Consider the following 20,537-nt stretch of genomic DNA (forward strand, 5'->3'; position numbering starts at 1 on the left):
GGCAGTGTGTATTTACTTTCCATTTTACTTTCCCCTCACTACCGGTCCATTTCACCTGCTGGCGTCAAAAAAGCCTGTCTGTTTCAGTGATCAGTTCAGTCTATGTGCTGCAGGTACAGATGCAGGGGGGGGTTAGGCGGTAGGACTATGTGTTTATGCAGCTTCCTGAGCTGCCCCCTCACACTCCAACAACTCCCTCATTGTGCCCTCAGCAGAGTGTATAGGGTGTGCTGGGGATGGGAGGGGGGGGGGGGGGGGGTCTGCAAGGGAAGGGGCTCCCCCAAGTTGAAGTGATTGGGGTTCAAAAGACCGGATTTATTTCTTTAAAAGCTAAACTTCCGGGCCTGGTCAATACCCACACATTTAGATAAACACATGCAGACACACATACACACCGACACACCCTCTCACACACACGCAGACGCACACACAAACACAGAATCCCCCCCACACACACACACTCATTTATTTCAACCAGCCTTCTAACAAAGCGCTTCAGACCTCCCTAAAGGCATCAGCATGCTTCATTTCGGCTGCACACACAAACCAGAACCAATCACCCCCCCCCCACACACTCATTTATTTCAACCAGCCTTCCAACAAAGTGCTTCAGGAACCCCCTAAAGACATCCGCATGTTTCAGATCGGCTGGCGGCTATCCGAAGATGGCTAGGCAAACAGAACATGTGTGCTCTCATAGTGCCTTAAAAAACCTACAAAGAAGCGGCGATAGTACAGTTTGTCCATTTTGAGACGCCGTAGCTAGTGTACACTTCCTCAAAATAGTCTAATTTAATCTAAGATAACTCATGAAATCTGTTATTAATTTGAACATTTTTGCTGAGGAGATCTTAGTCGCGAATTTCGCATCTAACTAAGTTGTTTCGTGCAGTATTTCTCAGTGAAAGAATGTGCATGAAAACGAGTCATGTCTCATTGAATGACAACAAAGACTTTATTGAAGAATCCCTACAGTTGACCAATCACGGACGAAGGGGCTTAGACTTTGGCTCCCGAACTTCGGCTGGCCTGGATAATTTTTTTGTGTTCCCAAACTACCAAAAAAGCCCTTACCGAAGTCCAAAACGAACAAAAACTACACAAAAATGTCATCAAAACACACTATATATACACAAAATTATGTGGACACCCCTTCAAATTAGTGGATTCGGACATTTCAGCCACACCCGTTGCTGACAGGTGTATAAAATTGCCTTACTGAAGAGCTCAGTGACTTCCAACGTGGCACTGTCACAGGATGCCACCTTTCCAACAAGTTTGTCAAATTCCTACCCTGCTAGAGCTGCCCTGTGCTATTATTGTGAAGTGGAAATGTCTAAGAGCAAACACAGCTCAACCACGAAGTGGTAGTCCACACAAGCTTACAGAACGGGACCGTCGAGTGCTGAAGCGCATAGCACGTAAAAATCGTCTGTACTCGGTGGCAACACTCAGTACCGAATTCCAAACTGCCTCTGGAAGCAACGTCAGCACAAGAACTGTTAGTCGGGAGCTTCATGCAATGGGTTTCCATGGCCGAGCAGCCACACACAAACATAAGATCACCATAAACAAGACAAGCGTTGGCTAGAGTGGTGTAGACTCTGGAGCAGTGGAAACGCGTTCTCTGACGTTGATAAATCACGTTTCACTATCTGGCAGTCCGACGGACGAATCTGGGTTTGGCGGATGCCAGGAGAATGCGATCTGCCCGAATGCATAATGCCAACTGTAAAGTTTGGTGGAGGAGGAATAATGTTCTGGAGTGTTTTTTCCATGGTTCTGGCTAGTCCCCATTGTTACAGTGAAGGGAAATCGTATCGCTACAGCATACAATGACATTCTAGACGATTCTGTGCTTCCAACTTTGTGGCAACAGTTTGGGGAAAGCCCTTTTCTGTTTCAGCATGACAATGCCCTCATGCACAAAGTGAGGTCCATACAGAAATGGTTTGTCGAGATTGGTGTGGAAGAACTTGACTGGCCTGAACAGAGCCCTGACCTCAACCCCATCGAACACCATTGGGATAAATTGGAACACCAACTGCCAGCCAGGCACTAATTGTCCAGCATCAGTACCGAAACTCACTAATGCTCTTGTGGCTGAATGGAAGGAAGTCCATGCAGCAATATTCCAACATCTAGTGGAAAGCCTTCCCAGATGAGTGGAGGCTGTTATAGCAGCAAAAGGGTGACCAACTCCATATTAATGCCCATGATTTTGGAATGAGATGTTTGACGAGCAGGCGTCCACATTCTTTTGGTCAGGTAGTGTATGTTTTGAAGCCCTCAGCTATAATCCTAACCCTTAGCCCCATCAACATGCTGGTTGTTAGAAAAACATCCCACACACAGCTTAACCCTTAGCACTCCATTGGGATTCTATACAATGTCTTTGAAAGCCTGAGTGGCTGTGTAACAAGCATGCGAATGTCAGAAAGAACCAACAAGTGTTTATTAAAAGGTTTTAGGAGTACATTTGAAGCACATTTTCTTGAACCTAGATGTGTTTATTTGTATGGATGCGTCCTCATAGGCTTGGATGGTTGAGTTGGGTTCTCTGACAATGTTGAGAGCTGAAATGACCTGACCCCCATGCCCCTTTGGGTGAATTGAACATTGATAGTTGCTGAAGCATCTTGGGTGGTTGTTGTAGGTCATATTGCAGCAACGTAATGCTTTTCAGATGCTTGTTCTTGAAGATAGAAGCTGTTGTGTATAGTTCCTCTTATGTGGACATGAATGTGCAACATGGTGACTTTGTGATGTTTTTGCAAAAAGATACGCATCATGGTTATTGACGCCAAAGTCAATGTATTGCATTCAATGTTCCTAAGGGCTATAGTTGATGGTGATCCAGTGAGGAGAATGGTTTGTTGAGATCGATGTGGAAGAACTTGACTGGCCTGCACAGAGCCCTGACCTCAACCCCATCGAACACCCTTGAGATTAATTGGAACGCCGACTGTGAGCCGGGACTAATCGTCCAACATCAGTGCCCGACCTCACTAATGCTCGAGTCTGAATGGAAATTCCCCGCAGCAATGTTCCAACTGTAATGAGTAGTATTTAGATGTTTTACCTTAATTTATGAATATTGAAGAGTTGAGACTGTTATTGCAGCAAAAGGGGTACCAAATCCATATTAATGCCTATGACTTTGGAAAGAGATGTTGGACAACAGATTTCCACATACCTTTGGTCATGTAGTGTACCTGTTGAATTGGTACAGCATTCTTACTAATGGGTGCAACAAATGAGCCAGCGAGTCTTTCCACTCAAAACAAAACAGAACAGAACAGAACTTTGTTAAATTGTATTGTAATAAAATTACAACAATTGCTAACAGTGAAATTGTAATTATTTATTACAGGATACAATTTACATTTGGTGTTTTATATCACTTGCTCTTATAAAGGCCATAACAAAGGCTTCTAAACTGGCAGCGAGTACAGGGCAAAACAGATCGAAAGGACATGGCTAAACACTCAACCACTTTTGTATGTTTCCTATATACATTGAATTGTTAGGGAACTACTGCAACATATCACTTCAATTGGTACAGCACTCTCACTAACGGGTGCAACAAGTATACCCTCTTACAAGGCACGCCTCAAAATGTGTTAATGAGCCACAACAATACCCTGCACCCACAAAAGGTTTTTGCCGCTCCAAAATTACAGTATGGTACTGTATTCTGTGGGGGTGGTACTGAACTACGGGAAACTACTGGCAGCACGGTAGCCAGTAAATTACTGTAGATTTACAGGAAAAGGTTTTTAGATTCCAAAAATACAGTATGGTACTGTATTCTGTGGGATGGTACTGAATTACAATAAATTACTGGCAGCACGGTAGCCAGTAAATTACTGTAGATTTACAGGAAAAATACATTTAAAAAACGGTATGGTACTGTATTCTGTGGGGTACAGCATTCTCAAAATGATGAAAAACTATACTCAAAATATGTTAATCAGCCAGAGATTATTTGACCACCACCAACATTTTCCCACAATGCACCATAATTCACAGTATGTTACTGTAAATATACAGCAAAACAGGCAATACAGTACTTTACCATAACATTCCATTGTAAATTATCCCCCCTGATGTAGTGTTCCTTATTGTACTGTAATATAGACTTACAGCAGCTAACTGTGAAAGTGTTGCTGTAAATTTACAGAAATGTGTTAAATTGTGGTAGTGTTGTGTATGTCTGGTACAGCACCATAAGTTCTCCTCACTGTATCACCAACTATAGCCCTTAGGAACATTAAAACGCAATACATTGACTTTGGCGTCAATAACCATGATGCATATCTTTTTGCAAAAGCATCACAAAGTGACCATGTTGCACATTCATGTCCACATAAGAGGAACTATACACAACAGCTTCTATCTTCAAGAACAAGCATCTGAAAAGCATTACGTTGCTGCAATATGACCTACAACAACCACCCAAGATGCTTCAGCAACTATCAATGTTCAATTCACCCAAAGGGGCATGGGGGTCAGGTCGTTTCAGCTCTCAACATTGTCAGGGAACCCAACCCAACCATCCAAGCCTATGAGGACGCATCCATACAAATAAACACATCTAGGTTCAAGAAATTGTGCTTCAAATATACTCCTAAAACCTTTTAATAAACACTTGTTGGTTCTTTCTGACATTCGCATGCTTGTTACACAGCCACTCAGGCTTTCAAAGACATTGTATAGAATCCCAATGGAGTGCTAAGGGGATAACAGCCTCCACTCTTCTGGAAAGGCTTTCCACTAGATGTTGAAATATTGCTGCATGGACTTCCTTCCATTCAGCCACAAGAGCATTAGTGAGTTTCAGGTACTGATGCTGAACAATTAGTGCCTGGCTGGCAGTTGGTGTTCCAATTCATCCCAAATGTGTTCGATGGGGTCGAGGTCAGGGCTCTGTGCAGGCCAGTCAAGTTCTTCCACACCAATCTCGACAAACCATTTCTGTATGGACCTCACTTTGTGCACGAGGGCATTGTCATGCTGAAACAGAAAAGGGCCTTCCCCAAACTTTTGCCACAAAGTTGGAAGCACAGAATCGTCTAGAACGGCATTGTATACAGTAGCATTAAGATTTCCCTTCATTAGAAACAGCCCCAGAACATTATTCCTCTTCACCAAACTTCACAGTTGGCACTATGCATTCGGGCAGGTAGTTTTCTCCTGGCATCTGCCAAACCCAGATTTGTCCGTCGGACTGCCAGATGGTGAAACGTGATTCATCACTCCAGAGAACGCGTTTCCACTGCTCCAGAGTCCAATGGCGGCAAGCTTAACACCACTCCAGCCAACGCTTGGCATTGAGCATTGTGATCTTAGGCTTGTGTGCAGCTGCTCGGTCATGGAAACCCATTTCATGAAGCTCCCGACAAACAATTATTGTGCTGATGTTGCTTCCAGAGGCAGTTTGGAACTCAGAAGTGAGTGTTGCAACCGAGGACAGATTACTTTAAAGCCTCTGCGCTTCAGCTCTCAGCGGTCCGGTTCTGTGAGCTTGTGTGGCCTACCACTTTGCAGCTGAGCCGTTGTTGCTCCTAGACGTTTCCACTTCACAATAACAGGACTTACAGTTGACTATGGCAGCTCAAGCAGGGCATAAATTTAATGAACTGACTTGTTGGAATGGTGGTATGCTATGATGGTGCCACGTTGAAAGTCACTGAGCTGTTCTGTAAGGCCATTCTACTGCCAATGTTTGTCTACAGAGATTGCATGGCTGTGTACTCGATTTTATACACCAGCCAGCAAAGGGTGTGGCTGAAGTAGCCAAATCAACTAATTTGAAGGTGTTTCCACATACTTTTGTATATACACTGTATAGTGTATCTGTCCCTCTTAGATCCGGGCTCAGGACACTGTAGATAGGGCTGGGAAAGAGTGGAGGGAGGGTGAGGAAAGGTAGAGGTTGGGGGAGGGAGGGCAGATAGAGTAAGGAAGGTAAGGGTAGGGGAGGGAGGTGATAGCAAGGGGAGAATGTAGGAGAAAGGGGAGGAGAGAAGGAGAGGAGTTGTAGGGGAGAGTGGAAGAGAGTGTGGGAGATAAATGGGTTTGTAGGGGAGAGAGGAAGAGAGTGTGGGAGATAAATGGGTTTGTAGGGGAGATAGGAAGAGAGTGTGGGAGATAAATGGGTTTGTAGGGGAGAGAGGGAATAATCAGGGGTAGGGCTGTGGCAGTCATGAAATTTAATCAGCCGGTTATTGACCATTAACATAAACATGATTAGCATCGCCTTTGGAAAATCTACATTTAAAACATTTGAAAAAAATCTATATATTATAGACCATCACAATAAATCCATTATTTATTTTAGGCAAGTCTAAAGAAAAATGATTGTTGGAAGACAATGTATTTCCAAAGAACCGAATACGAGTTGTCCTACTGTACGTTATCTGGCTATACAGCATACTATAGGCTGTAGGCTAGTTCATGTAGCAGAAAAGATGTGCTTATAAATCCTGTGCTATTATTTTATATGATTTTATTGTGAGAATAATATAATTGAATTTAGCTGAATAAAAGAGAAGAAAAAAAATCCCATTCCCGAGCGAGTGCGCATATGAAGCGGCTATGTTGAGCATAAAAGTGATCATTTGAAAGCGGTACTATACTCGAGATTTAGAGTTATTTGGCAGATTTAGTTGTGAATGATACAAACCTTAGAATGTCTTAGGAATCAAAACATATATGGGAGGCATGATGCGACTGTCAAACCACATTAGCAACTAATTAGCATTCAAAAATGAGTGTAAATACAGTCGAATATATTGATAAAAGTCACCTTGTCCTAGAGAGATTTACACGGTTATCACAATGTCACGCCCGGGTAAACCTACACTAAACACAGCCCTTATTCTAAGAGTTTCTAAAATCCCCTACAGGAAAAATATATGTTGGAAAAAGGATTAGAACCATTTCTTTGTTTGACCGCTAGGTTTTATGGGTATTATGACTCATACTTTGGTACTCTATAGGCTATTGACAATTTGAAAGTCAACATCAAAAAACTTGCGCTCTTTTCCTTGCCTCAGGCTGCACACCCTGTTCTCTCATCAGGTGATCATATTTTCACCCCTCAGACTATTCTCAATTTAATCTCGTCTTGACTAATACGTAAAATGTGTTTAGATTTAGAATGCCCCCTTATCAAATGGGTAGGAACAGGGCAGTGGGAAAAAAATACACGTCATCTGAATGCACTTGAATAGTGAATTGAGGCCGCCTTCCCACAGTTTAAATCATGCTGGCTAGGCTACTCCGGTTTTATAGTGGAGCAGCTGAGAAATACATATAGTAGCAGCTGGGATCCTCTTTTTAGTGGCAACCATCAAAACTCGGAATTGCATATCGAAATGTCTGGGTTTATATTAAGACTTATTTCACTTCACACATCAACCACTGCTTGAGGAGTATGCAGCTTCTCACTTCGCGACGGGTGATATTCTGCCCAAACTCTGTATGCTATGGCTCTCCAATCATGTTCATGCAGCTACCCTGAGCTTAATTTGGGAAGCCAAGCGAAATCTGTTCGGGAAAATTGATAGTAACATGCTTTCACAACAAAACATATTTAATCAATCTGTATCTGACAGTCCTTTAGGTGCCTTTAGGCAAACTCAGAGCAGGCTGTCATGTGCCTTTTACTGAAGAGTGGCTTCTATCTGACCACTCTACCATAAAGGCCTGATTGGTGTAGTGCTGCAGAGATGGTTGTCCTTCTGGAAGTTTCTCCCATCTCCACAGAGGAACTCTGGAGCTCTGTCAGAGTGACCATCGGGTTCTTTGTCACCTCCCTAACCAAGGCCGTTCTCCGCCTATTGCTCCGTTTGGCCAAGCTGCCAGCTCTAGGATGAGTCTTGGTGGTTCCAAACTTCTTCCATTTCAGAATGATGGAGGCCACTGTGTTCTTCGGGACCTTAAATGCTTCAGAAATTTTTGGTTACCCTTCCCCAGATCTGTGCCTCGATACAATCCTGTCTCAGAGCTCTACAGACGATTCCTTTGACCTCACATGGCTTGGTTTTTGCTCTGACATGCACTGTCAACTGTGGGATCTTATATAGACAGGTGTGTGCCTTTCCAAATCATGTCCAATCAATTGAATTTGCCACATTGACTTATGTAAATAAGGTATTTCTGTTTTAAATTATTTATACATTTGCAACAATGTCTAAAAACCTGTTTTCACTTTGTCATTATGGGGTATTATGTGTAGATTGAGGATTTTTTATTTTATGTAATACATTTTAGAATAAGGCTGTAATGTAACAAAATGTGGAAAAGGGGAAGGGATCTGAATACTTTCCAAATGCACTTTACTGTTTAATGACACAATCATTATTTTAATTCAGGTTATTTTTGGGGGGCTTGGGCTCATAATAAGGCCTTGTGCATTTGCATAAGCTCTAATATGCATATGGGTGTTCTACATGCAATGTCTTAAATGCTTTGAATTAATAGTCGCCTTAGAAAGCCCTGTCCATTTCATTGTGTTTGGCTTCATAACAACATCCACAACGACTATGTTGTGTGAGGTAAAGTGAGGTAAAAAAAAATATATAATATGTTGCCTAACGTTGAGTTTTAAAGGCACGCTACTGTTTTGATGTGATTTTCGATTGCATTTGCATTGACGTCAGAGAGGTTAGAGGGACAATAGAGCCCCGAGTACCAGCTCATTAGCGACCCGACAGTCGTTCGGGAGTTGGGTACTACCAATGCATGTCCAGGGTGCATAAAAAAAGATGACCAATTACCGACTCAACGGTCACATGGAATTTGACTGCGGTCATGACATATGACTGCCGGTGTGGCGGTAATAAGGTCACTGCCACAGCCCTAATCAGGGGTAAGTGAGGGCACTTTGTGGGGAGTTTGAAGGGAGAGGGACAAGGGGCTTTAGTGTTCATTACCTCTCTCCTCTGGACAGGTGGCTCTCACAATAGAACCTGCTGAGTGAACTACTTGTCCCAGATTAATAGTTTTGATAACAGAGAGAGGGAGAGAGAGAAAGGGGATAAAAAGAGAGGGACATAAAAAGTAGAGAGAAAAGTGGACAGAGCGAGATGGAGAGAGACGGGGGGGGGAGAAACAGGAGCCGTTGAGAGGGGGGAACCACCTGGCAGTCACCCAGTGAGATGTCAGCAGCCTCTAGATTAGTGGCGATACATTACCCCGGCCCATTAAAACATTACACACATTGATTGGTGCTGACGGGAGGACCGCATGACCAGACCAGAGAAAGGGAGGGGTGGGGGCCGAATGGGCAGACCTGGGTTCAAAAACAACTTTAAATAATTTTAAATACTTTATCTGGGCTTGATTTAACTTGCCTGCCACATTGGAACAAATACAATAATACAAACAAATACTGCAATCCCCGCCAAGCTGGCACTCAAGAGCAAACGCTCAAGGTTTTTGAAAGATTTCAAATAATGTTTTAACCCAGGGCTGCATGTGGCCATACGAGTTTGTGTTACCTGAGCTCGGATTTCTATGGGCTGAGGTCCGTTTGTTCCGTGTCTGTTCACTCCAGCCTTGTTACATTAGTTCAGGGAACCTTTCAGAGAACAACAAAACAGAAGACTAACCATGTTTGATGATGTGCTTGCACACAACATGTCTGAAGGGGTTTCATGGGTTAGGCCTACATCAATTGCAAAGAGCCCTGAAAGAAACACAGTTTATAACCATAAAACCAACGCTTGATTATCGCTTTGATGAAACTACAGATTTGAGTGGCTACTCTCCATGTGGAAACGATGGTCTCTGGTCTGTCCAATGTTTACAAAGACTGTCTCCATTCTTTCAAAGCTGTCATCACCCTTTGTCCTCAACACATAGCTATACAGTAGATCTCTCCTGGCCCATAGACTAGTCAGGGTACCATTTAACTGAAACCTGGCACCATCCCTACGGTGAAGCATGGTGGTGGCGGCAGGGACAGAAGGCTCCAATTGAGGTGGAATGTGGGGTTATGCCATACATCTTGTGAAAGAAAAGGGCAAAAAGCATACCCCTTGTTAGCTTAAAGGCCCAGTGCATTCAAAAACAGGATTTCCTTGTGTTTTATATATACAGTATACAGCATTTCCACACTATGAGGTTAAAATAATACTGTGAAATTGTGAAAATGATGATCATTCACTCTTAGCGTTTGCGCTGTTTAATATATAGTACAGTACACAGCCTTATCTTGACTCTCACTGAAGAGTTCATCTTCTATTCTAAACTGTAGAGGACAAAGGAAGTTAAGTCAAAAGGGGAGAGGCCCGGCGTCGCAAGCGAGCGAACACAAATGAGACGTGAACGTTCTCCCTACTAATAAACTCGAGGGATGACACACACACACACACACACACACACACACACACACACACACACACACACACACACACACACACACACACACACACACACACACACACACACACACACACACACACACACACACACACACACACACACACACACACACGCCTCCCCCTCCTTCCCCGCCTTACACGCCATCCCTGTTTGATCTTCAAAGCCCCCTCTCCTAGATCACTAAATAATTGCAGGCAGGAAGGCACACGCACACACACGCGCGAACACACACACGGCGAAGCAAGGTACAGGGGTAATTGAATGTACAGCAACTTGAGATATGGTGATGGACAGATTCCCATTAAGCAAATCCACTTCATTGCAGCACAGCTCTCCCGCCATACATCTCGGGGGCAAGTCTCGTTCCAACAGAACATAATCCACCTAGCTGACTGAGGAGTGGGACACACACAGTCAAACACACGCACGCACAGATACACACAACCACACACACATACACATACACAAACACACACACAAACACCACCACCAACGTTGTCTGAGGAGACCTATAGAATAGATGGACAGGGCAATTCAAAATATAATGTATAGGTAGGTATAAAGTCTATAGCTAGGTTTCAGCATCAGTTCTTTGTGGCATAATGCCCTTGAGTTCACCCTTGACTTTCCTCTTAGGTACAGTATTGCTGGTTCAGCATCTGGCCCACAATGCAAATGCAGTGTGTGTGGTGTGTGTACGAGAGAGAGATAGAGAGAGACAGTGAAAGAGAGAGAGGGGGAGAGATCGAAAGGACAGCGAGAGCAAAAGAAAGGGGGAGGAAGAGAGTGAGTAAGATAACAGATAACAAGGCTAGATTGTGCACTTTTGCTTCATGAGGTGAACAGAGCAGCGAGCTGGCCTGAACCCTTGACCTTGCCGCAGTCACTGGGCCTGTCATGCCAAATAATATCCCTAAGCCAAAAAGTGTCCCCCCCCCGCGTCACAATGGGATTCGATAAACGATTCTATTTGAGTAACTCTGCATAACGTCCATTGGTTCAAGGGGAGTGGGAAGTGCACAGGTGGGCAAAACAAACTGAAGCCCACGTAACATTTTCTAGCCACATCTGCTATGAGGGGCCAGTTATATTTCTCAACCCTTTTGATCTTTCTCCATCAAAAATGCTATATTTAGTTTTCAAAAATGGAATTAGATCAAGTGACAATTGGCCTAGTGAAAAGGTGAGACAGTAGAGCAAGGTAGAGCAAAAAATGTGCAGCGTCTCACACACTTATGTCAGTATGTACTCTCTTCTTCCAAACAAAGGAAATATCCAAAGCCATTGAACTACCAATTTCTCTCATACGGCTAGATTTGATTGACAGCTGACGAGCGTGTGATGTTTTATTTTGACGTGTCTTCAGTTACAGATCGAAACACATTCCAATCAGTGTGTCTCTATACACACGCAAACGCACCCATTGTCTGACTGTAGCATACAGTATCAGGTCCATTTAGTCAGTCACAGATAATGGCCTGGGATGCCTTAAGGAATTCCTGGGATATACAGTGCCTTGACTTTTTCCACATTTTGTTACGTTAGACTTATTCTAAAATGTATTAAATAAAATTAAAAAATGATCATCAATCTACACACAATACCCCATAATGACAAAGCAAAACATGATGGAGGCCATCGTTCCTCAATGGAAAAAGTTTGGAACCACCAAGGCTCGTCTTATCTTTCCGCATTGGCCAAACTGAGCAATCGGGGGAGAAGGGCCTTGGTGATGGAGATGGTCACTGACAGAGCTCTAGAGTTCCTCCAAAGATTTTTTGGAGATAGATAGACCACAGGCTGTTGTTTCCAATGGGAACAGATGAGTCATAGTGGGCAGAACAAGCAAGGAGGGGGGCAGAGCCAAGCACGAGCTAGCGAGATCCTATTGGCGCGTTCTAGCATAATCTGCATATTTCCAATAGGGAACACCTACAATGTGAAGTGCATTGCATGAGCAATGTGCATGTGCAATAACTCAATTTGCCTTCGCACTCCTTCTAAACAACGCAATTTTTTAAAACGTTTGCGAAGATTAAAGTTGTTCAAACTCTGTTCATAAAATATTCTAGTTTTTGGAAACAGAAAACTGTATTGAGATAGAATGTTTTGTCGATGAGAACATTTGCAGAATGTAGGCCAAAATCCATCTCGTTCAATCTTCGGTCTCATTGTTCTATCTGTGGTTCCTCTGTAGAGATGGGAGAAACTTCCAGAAGGACAACTATCTCTGCAGCACTACACCAATCAGGTCATTGTGGTAGATTGGCCAGACATAGGCCACTCCTCATTAAAAGACACATGACAACTCGCTTGGAGTTTGTCAACAGGCACGTTAAGACTCTGACCATGAGAAACAAGATTCTCTTGTCTGATGAAAGCAAGATTGAACTCTTTGGCCTGAATGCCAAGCGTCACGTCTGGAGGAAACCTGGCACCATCCCTACGTTGAAGCATGGTGGTGGCGGCAGCATCATGCTGTGGGGATGTTTTTCAGCGGCAGGGACTGGGAGACTAGTCAGGATCATAGCAAAGATGAGTGGAGCAAAGTACATAGAGATCCTTGATGAAAACCTGCTCCAGAGCACTCAGGACCTCGGACTGGGGTGAAGGTTCAACTTCCAATAGGAGAACGACCTAAGCACACAGCCAAGACAACGCAAGAGTGGCTTCGGGACAAGTCTCCGAATGTCCTTGAGAGGCCCAGCAAGAGCCCAGACTTGAACCCGATCGAACATCCCTGGGGAGACCTGAAAATAAATGTACAGCAACTCTCCCCATCCAACCTGACAGAGCTTGACAGGATCTGCAGAGAAGAATGTGAGAAACTCCCCGTGTAAAGGGTCTGAATACTTATGTAAATATTTCTGTTTATATTTTTAATAAATTGGCCAACCTGTATTTGCTTTGTCATTATGGGGTATTGTGTGTAGATTAAACAGTTTTTCCCCCCTCATCAATCAGTTTTAGAATAAGATTGTAGAATGCTTCCCGAAGGCACTAATTGGTGTAAATGGAAAAATGCAAATGCTGTGCGTGTGAGTATGTGTTTGTGTGTGCATACCTGCACGTGTGTGTGCATGCCTGTGTGTGTGTGTGTGTGTGTGCGATTGTGTGTGCCTGTCTGTATGTGTGTGTGTGTGCATACCTGCACGTGCGTGTGTGCATGCCTGTCTGTGTATGTGTGTGTGTGTGTGTATGTGCATAGCTGCGCGTGTGTACATGCCTGAGCATGCCTGAATGTGCGCGTACGTGAGTGTGTGTGCACCAGGCTGCCCTCCCTCTCCTCTGGGACCCATTAAAACTGACAGGGTTAAGCTCAGAGGCAAACACAACATGGCTTTAACAGAACAAAATGCACATATTGTTACACACTGTTAGACTGACAGCTATCAGATCCACCTCTCCTCAATCCTCTCCTTCGGGTTTTCTGCTCTGTTTCATCCCTCCAGCTTTCCATTCTCAGTCTTTCTTTACTTCCAGCTCTCCATCCCTCCATCTGAAAGCCACCCCTCTTCTAATTAAGGTGAAAAGGACCTGGAACCTGACACTGTGTTCTTTATGATGCTCACTCAAAACTCTGTCAATGAGGTCAATTACCAGCCACTGCCTTGTTTGAGTGGGCTACCAGCAGATGTTACAGCAAAGAGAGACAGAGAGGTGGGGGGAGTGTGAGCGTGTGTGTGTGCGTGCTTGGGCCTGTGCTACTGAAATCATTGGGAATGTATTGAGAGTCAATGTGAACTGTTAGGAGTTTGACGTGTGTAAGAGTTGATTCTTGACTGGTGTCACTGAGCGGAGCATTGCCCTGAGATTATGTTTTGAAGCCTTTGATCAATTGTGAAATGATGTCCTGTTTACGATCCAAGCTTTGAAGCAGGTGCAAGGGACACAACGCACCCAAAACAATACACAGAAGTGAAAGCAGCTTACCACACAACCCACTTATGAGACCCAATCATATAAGCATGAATCGTCGGGAGTGTTTATGGAGAAATTAAAAGAAGCAATTCAATCTGGGCACGCCATCCCGAGAGTCTGAAATAAAAGGTTAACAGAAACAACAAAAGGTGTGAGTTGTGACTGAGTGACATGCTTTTTACTTTCCACATGCTAGTAGTGTATGGTTGACACACTAACTACATAGCAGCGATCTCACCACAGCATCAGTGCAGATCCATAGTGTGTATGGCCCATGCATTCCCATTGTGTCATTGACTGAATTAATTTAACTCTACAATTTGGAAATATATAAAGTTGCCTCGGCCGCATGAATACAACAAATAAACACAAAAATGAACGGAGAATACAAATACAAAGTCCACATATTTATTTCCATTGGGTTCCTCGTCTGCCTTTGTCTCCTCAGGTGACTGCAGGGAACAAGTTCAGCGGTACGTCTGGTTGACTCCTGCTCTCTTCGCCACATTTCCATATGACACAAACAGACCTGCAGAGACTTGAGCCAATAGGAATGGAGGACGCAAAATGCATTAGGAGAAAGAGAGAGACAGAGTAAACGACACAGAGAGAGAGAGACAGAAACAGTAAGAGGGAGTGAACGACAGAGCGAAAGAGAGAGAGGTGTTTCTAATTAAAGGCTGATTCACTAGTAAACACTAAACTATGAGGGTGTGTGTGTGTTTAAATGGAAAAGCTTAGTTTAAAACACGTGTGAATGTTCAAATATGCTGTAATACAGGGAACATTAGTTGAGAGAGAGAGAAGGAAAGAGAGAGTCAGACAGAAAGAGAGAGACAGAAAGGAACAGAGAGAGAGAGAGAGAGAGGAGAAAGTGACAGAAATAAAATAAGGAGCCGTTTCAGGGGTAGGCTCTACCTGATTGTGTTTAGTGAGAGTGGCAAAGGCCAGTCCTGGATATTTAGGCAAAGAAAATCCCTCTGTCATTGCCATAATATACCAGCCTACACATCCAAATCCATCTCTCCAATAACTCACTCTGTATGGCAGCTATTCAGAATGAAGTGATGCTATGAAATGTCTTCCCAATGCTAACAGATATGGGAGAGAACTACACAATATATTGTATACAAAAGTATGTGGACACCCCTTCAAATTAGTGGATCCGGCTGTTTCAGCCACACCCGTTGCTAACAGGTGTAAAGAAATGTAGCACACAGCCATGCAATCTCCATAGACACACTTTGGGAGTAGAATGGCCTTACTGAAGAGCTCAGTGACTTTCAACGTGGCACCGTCATAGGATGCCACCTCTCCAACAAGTCAGTTCATCAAATCTTTGCCCTGCTAGAGCTGCTCTGGTCAGCTGTAAGTGCTGTTATTGTGAAGTGGAAACGTCTAGGAGCAACAACGGTTCAGCCTACGAAGTGGTAGGCCACACAAGCTCACAGAATGGGACTGCCGAGCGCTGAAGCACATAAAAAAATAATATGTCCTCGTTTGCAACACTCACTACCGAGTTCCAAACTACATTTGGAAGAAACGTCAGCACAATAACTGTTTGTCGGGAGCTTCATGAAATGGGTTTCCACGGCTGAGCAGCCGCACACAAGCCTAAGATCACCTTGCGCAATGCCAAGCATCGGCTGGAGTGGTGTAAAGCTTGCCGAATTGGACTGTAGCAGTGGAAACCTGTTCTCTGGAGTGATGAATTACGCTTCACCATCTGGCAGTCCAATGGACGAATCTAGGTTTGGCGGATGCTAGGAGAACACTATCTGCCCCAATGCATAGTGCCAACTTTAAAGTTTGGGAGGAACAATATTCTGGGACTTTTCATGGTTCGGACTAGGCCCCTTAGTTCCTTTGAAGGGAAATCCTAACGCTATATTATACAATGACATTCTAGACGATTCTGTGCTTCCAACTTTGTGGCAACAGTTTGGGGACTGGTCCTTTTGTTTCAGCATGACAATGCCCTCGTGCACAAAGCAAGGTGCATACAGAAATGGTTTGTTGAGATCAGTGTGTATGAACTTGACTGACCTCCACAGAGCCCTGACCTCAACCCCATCGAACACCTTTGGGATGAATTGGAACCCTGACTGCGAGCCAGGCCTAACTGCCCAACATCAGTGCCCGACCTCACTAATGCTCTTGTGGCTGAATGGAAGTAAGTCACCACAGCAATGTTCCAACATCTAGTAGAAAGCCTTCCCAGAATAGTGGAGGATGTAATAGCAGCAAAGGAACCAACTCCATATTAATGCCCATGATTTCGGAATGAGATGTTTGACGAGCAGGTGTCCACATACTTTTGGTAATGTAGTGTCTGTATGATATCCTCTCCTCCAGACCCAGTCACTCCAATAGCTAGTTAGTATTCAGCCAGCACCTCTCACACCAGAGAGATGGGATCCTATCACATCACATTAGACTGAATTAGATGAAACACATTCTGCTCGTCTCTGCCTTGTCTCTGCCTTTCTGCACAAAGCATCCCCAAAGGTCCCACAGCCAGATAACATTTTATCTCTTCCACCATCCTAATCCCTTAGCCATGTGTTTCAGTATCTCATCTATGAGGCTAATGTTTTCCGGAGTCATCACTACGGACGTGTCCGTCGTCCACTATCTGTTATAGCTAACATCCCTGCTGCAGATTAAGTCTTTATCACATTTCACACACTTGTATAAAAAAAAACTGCTCCTCTCTCTCTCCCTACTTCAACCCTCCCTCCCTCTCTCCTGCTCTCAGGAAACTCAGGAAATGTATTCTCCATCAATAAGAAACAGTTTTGTTTCTCTTCTCTCTCTCTCCTGGGTGTATGGAGTGGGCTGACTCATTAGATGTATGAGTGTCTTAAAGCCATGCTAGTTTATAGTTCCTTCTACGGTCCGTTATCCTAAACGCTATGAGGACTGCTGCCTTGCCTTTTACAGGGAAGGGAGATAAGGGCTTAATGCATTACCCTGCAAAGGGAAGCAGCACCCTGTATTGTCATCATAAATCACTGTGGCTCCCATCACTTTCGTTTGCGCACACACGCACACACAAACATGTACTGTATGCACGCGCACTCACACACACACACACACACACACACATATACACATGCTGCAGTGCATCCTCATACAGCCATGCAAATACACACTCACACATTCACACACTCCCAGAGCAAAAACACTGTCCCCTCCCCTGCTGAGTCGTCCTTGATGTTAAATTGATTTTCTCCACCGGTTTCTTAATGAAACTTCTTCTTCTGTTCGTATGATTTATGCCACTGGCTGCCACCTAGCCCCAGCCCCAGCCTTCCATCCCTCCCTCCCTCCCTCCCTCCGTCCCTCCCTCTCCCCTGACACTAACGACTGGGAGAGGAGCGACCATACATCCAGGAGATTTTTGTTGAGGAATCCATTTGTGTGGCGGGTGCAGGCTGGGGAGGTGGACAAGAGAGTAGTCAACATGGCTCAGCAAAGACAGCAACCTGTGTGCTAAATGGGGATGAACCAAAGAAGCAAATAGTTAGGGAGTTCACCCGACTTCAACTTCTTCAACACCACTCAGACGAAGGAAAATTAAGATGTATTATACAAAGTGTCTGCAGTGTCCCTGTGTTTTTATGTGCAATACACGTGTGAGGTGACATACGAGGTCAAATCGTGGTGTCAGTGATCTTCAGGTCGGAAAGTCGAAGCTCTAGAAAGAGGCCCGAGTACCCGAGTTGGAATTCCGAGTTGGATGAACGTTCAAAACTATTTTTCCAGTCGGAGCTGGTTTATTTCCAAGTTCCCAGTTGTCTTGAATGCGGAAAGAGAGAGAGCAATGACGTGGTGCACATATCAGCACTAATGTCAGGACTACTGGATAAAAAGTATACCAAAGTATCTCTTTAATATCCCCAGCTAGCACATAATGTTCTGAGAAAAATTCTGAGAAAAATCTTTCTTTCAAAAGGACATTTCTATGTGACTCCAAACCTTTGAACGTTAGTGTATATATTTGTTTTGTCAAGTTCCTTCAATGTGCTGAGAATTGTTCCAAAGCCAAACAACTATCCTGTGCCATTCCCAGGAAGTTGTGGGACATTCGTATGCAAAATAACCATAGGACAACCACGCTCTCACCAAGGTCAAAGAAACGTGGTTCTCAGAACATTATGTGCTAGCTGGGGATATTAAAGAGATATATTGTTACACGTAATGTTCTAGGAAAGTTCTCCAACTCGCTTGACATTGGAAATGTTCTCAAATAGTTCCAAGAATGTTAAGAAATGTCCGAATTTCAGTACTTCGGCATAACGTTTCCTACAGGTTTCCTCGTGGTTCCATTTAAAGTCATGTTTTCAAATTGTACTGAGAACGTTAAGAAAACTTTCCATAAAAACCACAAGAGAATTTTAGTAATGAATGTTTGAAGAATGTTATTTAAAAATACACTTTCCATTCTCAGAACGTTACGAAAACATTCAATAAAAACGGAAAAAACTTTGATAACATTCAGAGAAGGTTTTTAATAGTTATTTTTAAACATATACATTCCGTTGTCAGTCAAAAAATCTATCCTCTATCTGGTTAAGTGTGTTCAGGTGTGTTGGCCGCCCCCACTAATTGTTCACACCTGCTCTAATTGAGTACTTGTTTCCTTTGAAATGGGGTCTGTTTGAATAGACTAAAATGAACAGCTTTGTAAACAGAACATGGCATGCTAACTCCATCCTGGAGGTGAATTAGACTAATTCCATGAATAGAGAACCAAAGAGTATAGGTTTGAGTCTCACTAATGATGTGTCACAATAAACTTTTTTTTAAATTATTATTAATGCCTAAGGATTTGTACTTCCATGTGTCCTATCTGTGCTTGGAGTTCAAAATAAGCTAGCAGTGTTATTGCAAGTCTTACTGAAAGCAAGTTATTCAAAAACCTCCAAATAACCTATAAATTTGCATTCTCAGAGCGTTAATTAAATCTCCCAGGAAAACTTTCAAGGAACCAGGGTAAAACATACTCAGAACCTCCCTGCAACCTAAAAATAAACTTTCCCAGAACAGGCAAACATTTTTACCTTTGTTCTCAGAATGTAAAAAATAAAAAAATAAAAAATACCGGTCAGGAAACGTATGGCTTTGTTCCCACAATCAATGTGAAACCAAAAACATACGTTCCCACAACTTCCAAGGAATCAAATGATCTGACTGGGTTATTAGTCATCTCTGGGACTCACTCCAGTCATGATAAACTCTGACATGTTACATACTGATTTGGTTCTCTGAGGACAGGGTGGACGCTAAAGTAATTGTTCATAATTCTGTCATTATACACTCAATATATCATCTTATACTAAGTGGTCTGGTTGAATTGGATTTGGCCACAGGACAAGGAGTTCAGTTCAGTTTTCCACAAGGGGGACACCCATACCCAAAAGTTCCCTTTAAACTATAGACCTAATGACCCCACTCCCCATCCCTTGCAATTACACCCCCTCCCCAGTCATGAGTCGTGACTATCCTGTCCTGTGTCAGTGAGTGTTACTAACCTGTAACCAGGGTTGGGGAGTAACGGATTACATGTAATCTGTAAGGGATTATAAAAAACGGTAACTGAAATCCATTACGATATTAGCAAAAATATTGTAATCAGATTATAGATACTTTTGAAAAACTAGATGATTACTTTTCTCAATGATTTTTCAAATCATGAAAAAAAGGCACAAGTTTAAGTGTGTTCCACCTGAGCGAGTCTGACCACAAGTCAGAGACCACTATGACACACCAAATGTGTTTGATGGATCGCGAGAAAAGAGCAGGAATGGGCTTTTGTGTGCTACAGACCAAGCTATGTCTTCCAATGGTGTGACTGCTGTCGGCATCCAAAGATTATCCAACTTGAATAAACTCTTGGAGGTAAGGATGACAGCAGTGGTGTAGTCTACGGCAATACGGATATCCCTTACTATTGATATCTACATAGCGCATTGATGTGAATCACACTGCTGCTCTCATTTAGCTATTTGCGCCTTACGGATTGTGGATGGGTCTTCACAAATCTAAATGTGTATTTGAACCCAATAATGGTTGAATTGAAGAAGTTTAAGCTGCCTATCAATCATTGTTTTTGAAACCAGTGGACAGCCAGTGAAAAATGCGCTCTTGCAGCAGATGCATATTACGGATCCAAGCCTATGGAATAAACGTGGGGCTTTTATTGCTCAATCTAATTC

This window comes from Salvelinus alpinus, chromosome 24 (genome assembly GCF_045679555.1).
Source record: "Salvelinus alpinus chromosome 24, SLU_Salpinus.1, whole genome shotgun sequence".
Classification (NCBI taxonomy): domain Eukaryota; kingdom Metazoa; phylum Chordata; class Actinopteri; order Salmoniformes; family Salmonidae; genus Salvelinus; species Salvelinus alpinus.